The sequence below is a fragment of the Corvus hawaiiensis genome, chromosome 18 (assembly GCF_020740725.1).
Source record: "Corvus hawaiiensis isolate bCorHaw1 chromosome 18, bCorHaw1.pri.cur, whole genome shotgun sequence".
In the NCBI taxonomy this organism is placed as follows: domain Eukaryota; kingdom Metazoa; phylum Chordata; class Aves; order Passeriformes; family Corvidae; genus Corvus; species Corvus hawaiiensis.
The window spans coordinates 8207523-8218280 of NC_063230.1; the positions used below are offsets into that span (position 1 = coordinate 8207523).

Genomic DNA, 10758 nt, shown 5'->3' on the forward strand with positions numbered 1-10758 from the left:
TTATGTGTGGTGGCACAAACCGTGGCCAAGCCATGCCTGCAGTGCGCTCAGAGGTGCTCTGGGCTGGAGTTGGTGCCACCCACCATTGGGTGGTTTGGGAATGCCTGGGTCAGGGGTGCTTTGGACTTACTCTTCTTGGCCTAAACTTGTCAATGAAAGCATAAAGTACTGTGGCTTTGTTCAATGGGGACAAGCAGTGACAGGTACACAGTGTGCCTATTCTTGGAGTTGTCAGATGGAAGGGAGCTAATATGATAACCCATAATACTTTGTCTTCTGTGATCTTGAGAGATAGCCGTGCTTACACATCTAATTTCCACTGGAGAGGGTTGGAGGAAAGTAAAACAGTCCCTGTTAAGGCTCAAACCCAGTCTAGCCAAGCTGCAGAGTTTTCATCAAAAGCAGGAAACAGATGGACGGGCACAGCTGCAGGAGGAGCTGCAACTTCTCTGGAAAAACTACCCAGGCATGTGCTGCAAGCAGGAACGCCTTGCTGTTCTGCTGTTCTGCACAGGGCTCTGCTCTGTGCCAGTGGATGGAATGGTCCCACAGCTCCTGCAGCTCAGGGAGATGCCATTTCAGGGAGGAACTGCCTGGCATTTCTCCCAGCGCTGTACACTTGCCTGTGTCCAGGATTTGCTCACTGTAGTAGAAGAAGAAAAGTGCATCAAAGACTTATTTGTTTCCAAGTCTTACATTTCTGGAGTGTGCTGCAGGCCCTGTACTGGGGAGCTCACCCTTACCTCCTGTCCAGCAGCACTTCCTTGCTCTGTGTCCCTGCTGAATTCTCCATTTCGGAGTGGACAGTTGCATGATAAAGAGTTCTTGTACCTTGGTGGGCTCACAGAGGCAACCAGAGAAACCTCTGGGATATGCTGGAGCGGTGTTTCTCATGTTCTTCGTGAGACAGAAGAGAAGGTCCAGCACCGTGTCCCTGGTGTGTGCCCAGCCACTCACCCATAGCCAGTCTGACAGTCAGTCACTGCTCCTGTGAAAAATGACTCAGTGTGTGTTATTTATCTGGCACCTACAGGCCTTGACTCCTCCTATTTACTTAGAAGTGCAAATATTTAAATCTTTTCCAGAACAGATCTGTGTTATTGTTATTTAGAAGATTTCTTTTCTTAAGCAGTTTAGGTTTTTTTCTTCTTTTGTGTGATTTTTGCAAAATCAAAGATTTTTCCAAGCAAGAAGCCCATGTAAGCACAACTGTGTAGTGGAGAGAACTTTTCTCAGTTTGCTTTCTCTTTTCTAAATACAAAAGAGCCTTATTGAAACGTGCTTCCTTTCTGACTGCTAATGGCTTTTCCTTCCTTCCTCCTTGAAATGAGCTTAACATTCTCCCATCCTGTTGAGTATAAATTTCAGCCTGGACTGTTTTCCCTGTTGAGGTGTTGAGTCACTGGCTTTGAATGGGAACCTGTGATGAGATAGGGAGAAGTGAGGGCTTGGGAAGAAAGAGTTTTTCCAGCAGTTTGGTGGTACATGGGATGAATTTTTAAAAAACAAGGGTAAGGTGCTATTCATTTCAGCCTGGGGCTGCTCATATACTCTTTTCCTAGTTTTATTTCTGGATACTTTCTTATGTTCGATCGGGATAAATTCCAGGACATTGATGCCTTAGGTTTTAACTTTTATATTTTTTAAATCCTGTACTGCCTAGTGTGTAACTGAAGTTTTGTGTGGCCTGTTAACTACTATTCTCTCATGCTGGTTAGACATAATAAACCCTCTCTAGGTTTGCACTTCAAGAACACCTTGTTGTCCCAGGCCCCAAAATATGTAAACTAAAGCCTTTGAGAGGAGGGGCAAACTTGGGGTAATTACATCATTAACTGAAATGATAATTGGAAAATTAACCCTGATATGCAACTAGACCAAACTTACAAAAGTGTGAAGAACCACTGTGTGTGACCCAGCATCCATCTTGGGTGGAGCCCCTCAGAGGCTTTTGACTCCCAAGGTGTACCTTTGATGGCCCTTCAAATAAACACCTGCTGTTATTCTCTTAACTTTGTCTAGCCTCTGTTTTCAGGTAGCCACTTCAAGGCATCAGTTCAATACACAAAATACGTAGAGGAAGAGCTGGTTCCTGCTCAATAACAATGTTCCATTTTAAGCAGTCTCAGGTTAAAGGGGAAAACAATATGATGCCATATCACTCTAATCCATTCATCTCCTGGAGGAATGATGCTGAAATCTTGCTTCAAAGGCTCTGTGTGGGAATTACGTCCTGAAGCCTGGATATTCTCCAAGACTTAATTAAGCTTATTCATAGAAACCCTAAACTTTATGGAGTGGACAGCAGACCTCTAAATTTGGCACTAAGTGCAGAGAGGGTATTGTTTCTGCACACTCTGATTAGCAACACTGAGCACAGACATACACTTTGTAATAATTAGTAAAATGGACAGGAATTAAAGCAAGCTTTGCTCTGAAAACAAACCAGATGAGCTAAACAAGTCATCTTCCTATCTGCATTTTTCTCTCTTAAGTAAGGTTTCATTTTGCGTGGTGTTGGGTTATGTCATGTGGGATGTATCTTCTCTGTCTCCCCTCTAGAACTTATTTCTGGGCTGAAGTCCACAGCAGCAGATTTGAGACAAAAGTCTGTGTCTCTTCCAATACCATCTTGCCCTGCAAGATGAAGAAAACAAGGCTGAGCAATGGCATTGAACCAGCAAGAGTAAGATTAGGTTAGTGCCTCACATACACTTTTGCCAATCTCAGAGAAATCTGAATCCAAAGATCTTTGTTGCTAGTATTACCTATGCTTTGGAGGTTTCTTTTGCCCATTTTTCCTCCCCCAAGCAATAGGGCTGAGAAATTAACTCCTAAAATTACGACTCGAATTATTAGTGTAATATTTGTAAGGTGTCTGAGCTTGTGTGATAGCAAACTATTGTTCAGTTGGCTTAAGCAATAAAGGGTACTTTTTTATTTGGTAGAAAAGCAGGTGAGACTTCAAAACCAGTTGAAACCAATGTGTGCTGCTGCCTTCATGGATTTGTTTAGTTTGGAGTCTTCCTTCTGAAGAGCCAGCAGCGCAAGAGGGTCACAAAAGTGATTTAGAGGGCTTTTTTGTTGGCATTTGAGGGGTTTTTAAAATTGTTTTGCTTTAATTGCAGATCAGTTTAGAAGAAATAAGATTCTTCAGTAATATTTCCTTTTTAGAAAGCTCCTGTATAAGTGAAACTGAAGGGTTTGCTTGAGTTTTTTTAAGAGCTCTACCTTGAAGGAGTATTTCCTTATTTTTGGTATTACTTAGGATTTATGTATCAGGAGATTCTTTTTTTTATACAACTTTTCTCACAGCATCTTATTTAAGTGTGCAAAAAAGCTGAACAGAAGTATCATTTGGACAGAGCAAGTTGCGTGCTTTGCTTTTGTCACAGTTTTGTCAGTGTTGGGGCAAATTGCAAAATGTCTTCTGTTCAGAATTTTTTCCACCCAGAATTCCACTGCAGATTAGTTTTGAAACTTGCTGCTCAAAGGAATTTAAGAAAAAATATCCTATGTAAAATTTTAAAAACTTTTGGTAGTGTTAACAGATAGAAATGTTGATTGACTTAATTTTTTTAATGTAAGTCATAACATTTAGACATGCAAAAATATAAGTGCTTTTTAAAATGTAAAATGGCTCTATGAGACTGCTTAACTGTCTGTGCGTGACATCTCTAGGCTGCTTAAGTACTGTTTGCTTTGTTAGTGAGATGAAACAAGGATTTGAGAATGAAAGACAGTCGTGGTCTGGAGAAGCAATTGTTATCAGTGAACTTTGTTTCTTGGAAAACAAAGCCCTGAGAGCTGGAAACTTTGGCTTTGACATATTGGAGCCCATGTTTCACACAGATGTGCAGGCCCTGTTCTGATGACCAAGGGTCACTATGGGTTTCAGTGAGCTATTTCAACTTCCATCCTGCTTGAAATTGTGCACCTTCCTCCTGTCTGTGCTTGAATAATAAGGAGAGAACCACAGGCTGGAAAGCAGCTTAACTAATCCACGTTAAAGAGGCTGCAGTTTGGGATAGCTGAGGTCTCCTTACTATGGCAATTGCCTACCCAAGTGTGGAGTGTGAGTGAAGTGTCATTACAGCATTCACAAGTCTTGCGGCTGCTAACATGATATTGGAAGATTTTAATCTAACATAGAACAAATATCATCATCATCTTTCACATCTCTGAAAGCAGCAATGTGCTCTGTGTCTTTTATGTCTGATTCTTGCAGGCTCTTTGAATGCGTATCTTATGCCCTGTATCCTGCTTTTGAATTTGCAGTGCAGTATCATAACACTCCATCTTTCAGTGAAAGAGCCAGCTGTAGGATGAAGCCTAGTAAAAACCTCAGGGTTACACTCTCTATCTGAACTGCTTTAGAGATCAACCCAGCTGAATTCTAATTTAGAGAAAAAAGCTTCCCATGCTACATTTGCATTGTACACACTTATGGAGCTTTGTAAGAGTTGATCTTGAAGTGTCCTTTAGGCTGATTGTTCTGTTTTTATGAAAATTTTGCTTGTGAGAGCCCTTGGACACACACTAGTGAGGAAAGAGATAAATAGAAGTAGACCACAGAATTCTGAATCTAAATTATATCATATATCAGGAGAATAAACTTTGTAATTAAATATATGAGCAACTCTATCCAAGCCTCTTCAAAGCTCCGATTTGAAGTTCAATAGTGTGGTGCTAGCCCATCTTGAATCATGTGTCCATCAAAAAATTCAAGGTCAAGAAGCTCAGGTCTACCAATTAGTTCCTTTTTGGTTGGGAATGCTTGTAAGAAGGCTCTTTATTTTTAGTGTCTGACATTGGAGATTGGAACTGGAGTGGGTGGAGGGATGGAGGTCCTTGCAAAAAACATCAGACCAAGTGACAGTGCTGCTTGCCTGAGGAAGGACATGATGGTGCTTGGCTGCCAGAGTCCTGGACAGCTGCTGGCTGAGCAGTGTCTGAGTGGAGATTAATGCAGGGGTATTTCCTTTCTGTACCTTTTTATTGAGCACAGTTTTATGGGCAGAAGTCATTTCAGCAAATCTAGGAAGATTTGTGTTCTTTCTCTGCCCTTTGGCTTAAGGGTGTAGTTATCTGAAAACGGAAAATACCACTGTAAAAAACTAAAATCACAACCCTCTGTAACAGGTCACCAGCCTGCCTGTAAAGAAGTGGCCGTGTGTGAGAGGGATGTCTGTCACTGGGGCAGGCAGCAGGGAAGTCTCATCAACTGCTTGGTTAATGGCAGCATCCTGAGCTGTCAGGCTCATTAGGGACACGCTGCTAATTTGGTCAGGCAAGGGCTGCCAGGCTGCATTGTGTGGGGTTAACCAGCGTGAATAGAGCCCGTAAGCAAAGCTGCTGGAATCTGCTTTTGTGTTCCCTTTGGATGCCTGTCCTCTGCTTTTGGCTTCTTTTCCAGTTCAAAGTGGCCACGTGGAGTTTTGGCACGGTGAATGCTGTCCGTAGATGAGTTATAGATTGCAGAAGTGAGCTAACTTGTGCTGAGAGGAGTTACCCACCTTCTCTTCTCAGCTGTTTTTGCATACATTCACTTAGAGTGTCAATTCACTACTTCATGTGACTTAATTAGAAATGGATTAAGCCCTTTCTCTTTAAAACCCAATTTGAACTGCTTATAGGTATTTTCCTTATCATCCCTGCTCACATGTGCTAGGCACTGGCTATATAGCAATTAAAGTTTGCATTACTTTTCTACTGTCAAAAGATAACCTTCCTTCCCTTCCACAAGCCATGGAGTCCTACAGGTGGGTTTGGAGGCCTGACAGTTGTGCCTTCCACACGCACTCCAGTCCCTGAAAGAGCTGGGAGGTTGTGGGCTGACCCTTTGGACACAGGAGATTGGTGGTGGGGAAAACGTTCCCTGTGTAGCCTGGCTGGGTGGGTGTGTTGGCTCCATGTGTGCCTGGCTGGAGCAATTTCTCATGGGATTATTGTAAAAGGTTGAGCAAGGAGAAGAGATTGTTTTCATCTCATAAAAGGAACAACCAGATTGTTTCACTGCTGTCTCTCCCCAGCGTGCGTCAGAATATACTGTTAATTTAGGAGTTGGAACCCAGTGGAGGATTTTCTGATTCTCTACCATGTGTTTGCCTTTGTGACTCCAGTTTCTCTCTCATCCTTTGGGGATGTTCTTCCCTGACATCTTCAGCCTTACCACAACTTATTTTTGTTTCTGCCAGAGAAAACACTGAAATTAATAATTTTTGGTAACCATTTTCTACATCTTCATCTGATTGATCTGATTATGTTAAGAATGAGTCAAATACTCCATTAAGAGTTTCAAATGCTATCAGAACTGAAGCAGAAAGAGGTTTCCCAGGAGACTGACTGTGTGTGCCTGTGTGGAGCAGACTTGGCAGGGAATTGGCCTGCACAATTCCCTGGCAGAGAGCAGCACAGCTCTGGCAGTTCTGTCACCAGATACCTGGGGTGATCCTGAGCTGTGAATAGACACCTGGTGGGTCAGGCTTTTATATCACACTGGGGGCTACCCTGCCCTCAAGAAACAAGGGGAAATCATGTCTCTGCCTGTTCATGTACAGGGATATTGATTTAATGCAGTGCCCCATTTTGGGAAACTGTTTTTCCAAGGGTGGAAAAATGCTTGCTCTGTGGGAGGGAATACTTCTTGCAAACAAGCACTGAATTTCCTCATTTTACTTTACTAGGGATTTCTATGAGAAAATAAGGCTGGAGGGGGGAAGTTTGGAATGATTCTGGGAAGCTTTGACTCAGAAAATGGAGAATGATTCATATTATTACTGTTATTTATAAAGGAGAACAGACCATGAACCTGATCTTTTACTTATCTTTGGAAACTTCAAGCATTTATGCTGTGACCCCAAAAGAGTTTCTGGGTTTGAACCAAGGTCTTTCAACATAAAAGCTAAATCCCAGCTGTGGGAGCTGGCCTATAACATTTTAAGAAGATTTATTCCTATTACCTTCATACTTGATAAATATTTTAATATCCTCAGTGCATCCCTTCTCTGTTTGTGAAACCAGGTGGTAAATAAGTCTTGAAACTTGGCACTTTCTGTGCTGTGACAATGGAAAACTGACAATGTCAGTTGTAATCTCTGGTTATTGCTGGAGTCTCAATGTAGAGGTCATTCATTTGAGAGTCAGTCTAGTTTTGATGGGGAGAATTTGATTACTGAGAAAAGCAGTATGTTTAGTTGCAACCTTTTTTGTCTTTTTAATTTGGGCATAAACATTTACTTCTCCAAAAATAATTGCTGTTAATAATCAAAACCTAAGATAATCAAAGGTGTACATTAGAAAGAAGGTTTTAAGCTCCAGCTTAAGATAATAACTTATCTGTGAGGTGATTTACATTTGTGTTTGTATTCTGCTACTATGAAAAAAAGGTAAGTGCAACCTAAACATGTTTTAATTATATTTGGCAAGAGAATTTAAATAAAGGAAAAATCAAAACTCGACACAGTCTATGTCACACCTGTAATTTCACTCTTGTACTTCAGAAGTAGTATAACTTAATCTTTTAGCTAATTCCTTAGGTCAGTTTTTAAAAAATCAATCAGACAAGATTCTGTCCATTTTATGAAAATGGAAAGGCACTTGGCTGTGGCCACAGTTTTATCTTCTCCACTTGTAGGATAATACTGTGCACCTTTGGGTATGCTGTCAGTGGCTGAGAGTCAGAGAAGTTAAAAGAAAGTTTTAACTTGTAGGTTTTAACTTTTAGAGTTAGAGATTGGAACAAATATCTCCATTATCCTCCTGAAAAATCCTGTTAGCAAAGCAGTCCCATCATATCTGAGCTACTGGCTTGAATATTGCTTGTATTATCTGTTAAAGTATAGCAGCTTAATCTCAGCAGCGATTGAGAAGGGATGCAAAGACTCTGCTAGTGAGAAAAAATGTATAGAAAGGACAAATTGTCACAGCAAGTATAGAAACTTGAATTCAGACTGTATTTTACTGCACTGGGGAAGGCAGAAGTCCTCAACTTTCACAGCTGTGAATCAAACACTTCTGACCAACTTAACACCTATCCCAGAAGGATTTCCTTATAGGCTCAAGAAAACTGATTTATGTCAGTAGCTGGACACTGACATAAATCAGTGTGCAAAGTTAAGAAGTCTCCAGGGCTTTGGATAATCAACAGAAATCTTAATTATGTTCAACCCCAGATAAGAATTTATCAGTAATTACAGACATTTAGTTGACAGGTAAGCCGTCCTGTGAGGTCACCAAAAAACATTTCTTGGTTAATATCTATTAATAGAGTTGAAAGTTTTCTTTGCTTAAGGGTCCAAAGTAATGTCAACCACATGGCCACGGAAGAGATGTGATAAGGCATCGAAAATCCATCAGTATTTTCTTCATAAAGCTGCAAAATAAACACGCTGAACTCTCCTGTAGTCAATTTATGCCTGAAATCAACTTGTCCAGTGTCCTGTCAGAGAATCTGGGTAACTGTTGTGGTAGAAATAAGATCCTCTGTCAGGATTGTAAATACCTTCCAAAACTGAACTCGTACAGTGAGCCATGCACTCAAACACTGGAGTCTGTGGGTGAAGTTACAGGGAGGGGCTGTATAAGAACAAACATATGTCAAACATATTGTATAGGTTTCCTCCTACTGGGCCTGGACTTCGTAGCTCACTTAGGTTGCCAGAATTAAACACGATACACAGTTTGTGGCTTTTGTGTCGTATTTCTTAATGCAATGCCTGATGTCCAGATCATATCCTGCAGAAAAATACAGGGATCCATAGTTACCCTACCAAGTGGCCTGTCTCCTGTCCTTGATTTGACCCCTGGTATTCTCCTTGGCTATTCCCATCTCCCTCCCCAAATCAGCAATCTGCATAAAGAAAATGAGCATCAAGATTTTTCCCAGCAAGAAGTATCCTCATAATGAGACCAAAAGCTCCATTTCATGGAAACATTTTGTGAGTCAACATGCTAAAATCCACAGTTCAGGCAGTACATCCCAAAGATCATTATTAAGTACTGTGGTTAAAAACTGTTTTCTTGGGAGTGATTTTGCTGCTTGGTCAAATCTCTCACAGGTGCGGTCTATTAGGAAGTCCAGACCACTTCCTATTAACAAGCAAGCAAGAACAATCCAAAGGATAGCAATGATCTGTTGCCTTGCCAGCAGGGAAAGCCCAAGAGAAGACTTGGACTTCAGTGGAACTAGAATCTGGGGGGAAAAATCCATAGTCTATAATGGGATTTTTGGAAGGAACCATTTATTCTGTAGAAAATTGTCCAGTCAAAAGAAATGGTAAGTTTAAGGAACAGGCAGAAGGAAAGGCTCAGGCAACCCAGACTGGTTACTGAATTGAATGCAGCCTTCTCTTTGTGTAGTATGGGTGGGCCTGAGAAGAGATTTAAGTCATCTGCTATGCAACATGATTTACTTTGCCACAGCGAATTTAATCTGCAGCAGTCAACACTGATTGTTCAGGTTGGGTAACTCCAGCATTTGCAATCTGAGAATGCAGCCCCCCTCTTTTTTTTTTTTCTTTTTTTTCTTTTTTTTTTTTTTTAATTGAAGATGGTCAAAAGAATCCAAATTACAGGGACCTTCCTCACCTGAGAGGCACAGAGTTTGGTAAGTAGATATTTTTGAAAATTCTCTTAAGAACACCCCCAGCTTCAGCCTGGTGATGCAACACTGATATGTTCCTCTTTTTTCCTAGGAATGAGAATTCAAGTACCAGCAAGAAGGTAAGCTGTGTAGTGAGTTATTACAAATTTCACATCCATTCCAAAAAGATTCTTCCTAGAAATCCTTTGAATATGAAATTCAAACACTCTTTGAAGTCAGTTGTCTTGGAAAATTTTCTGGTCCTTTTTTCCCACCAGTTCATGTAGAATGTGATAAATTATTCTTTTGTTTCCTTGGCTGAGGGGAATTCAGTGTGTATTTTTGCTTTACACTACTAGTTTGAGTGATTCATCTTGCCTTCCAAAGTGATTACATGTCCATCAATCCAACCACAGACCCTTTTTTGAAAACTCCTTGCTGCTGTTATATGTACTGAATAAATCCCAGCCAGACTATCTCAAATATATGTTTCTGTGACACAATGAAATGATTGCAGGGATTATAGCTCTCTGTAGCTGCAACTGAGAGCTATTTCAGCACCAAGCAAATAAACCAAATAACCTTCCCATTCCCCACCCCACTCACTAAAACCACTGCAAAGTGTGTATAACCTGTATTTGATCTTTTTTTGCAGCATCCAGAAGAGCCTGTGGAAGCAGCTACCTGGACCAGCCCTCTCACTGTTTTCCACCTGCAGCCTCATGAGCCTTGTCTCCAAATAGCTGCGTTTGGGCTTTCTCCTGGCACTGAGTACTCTGCACGTTATTAAACATTTTCCCATCTGGTTTTGGCTCCACAATGGATTTTTCCTGAACCCTGAAAGCAGTGAATTGTTTTGAAAGAAAATTACCTGAGTGAAGCAGAATACAATTTGAAGAGTCTTTCACATGTTAGTGCTAAATCCTGGAAGCCTCCCTTCAGAATTAGTGGTTCCTCAGATGCTTCAATGGCCAGGGCTGGCAGTGCTCTCACAGGCAGAGCAACTCTCAGGTGGCCTCCTTGGCTCTGGTTTTGCCTCAGGTTTTTTTCACTTCTCTTTCCTCAGAGTTGTCTTTCCTCCTCATCTCCTCCTCCTCTTTCACTCATGGGTGTTGCTCCTCAAGAGCAAATTCTCATAAATTTGCATCATGGTTGCTCTGGCTCCACCTTCTGCT

General features: G+C 41.2%; 1 long non-coding RNA gene across 1 annotated transcript; it reads left to right on the forward strand.

The window, feature by feature from the left end:
• The first annotated feature begins 1880 nt into the window (after window positions 1-1880).
• LOC125335544 lies at window positions 1881-10389 on the forward strand. The gene is made up of 3 exons (XR_007207478.1): window positions 1881-9607; window positions 9696-9723; window positions 10239-10389. It is a non-coding gene; the product is annotated as an uncharacterized LOC125335544 (long non-coding RNA).
• Window positions 10390-10758: the final 369 nt, after the last annotated feature.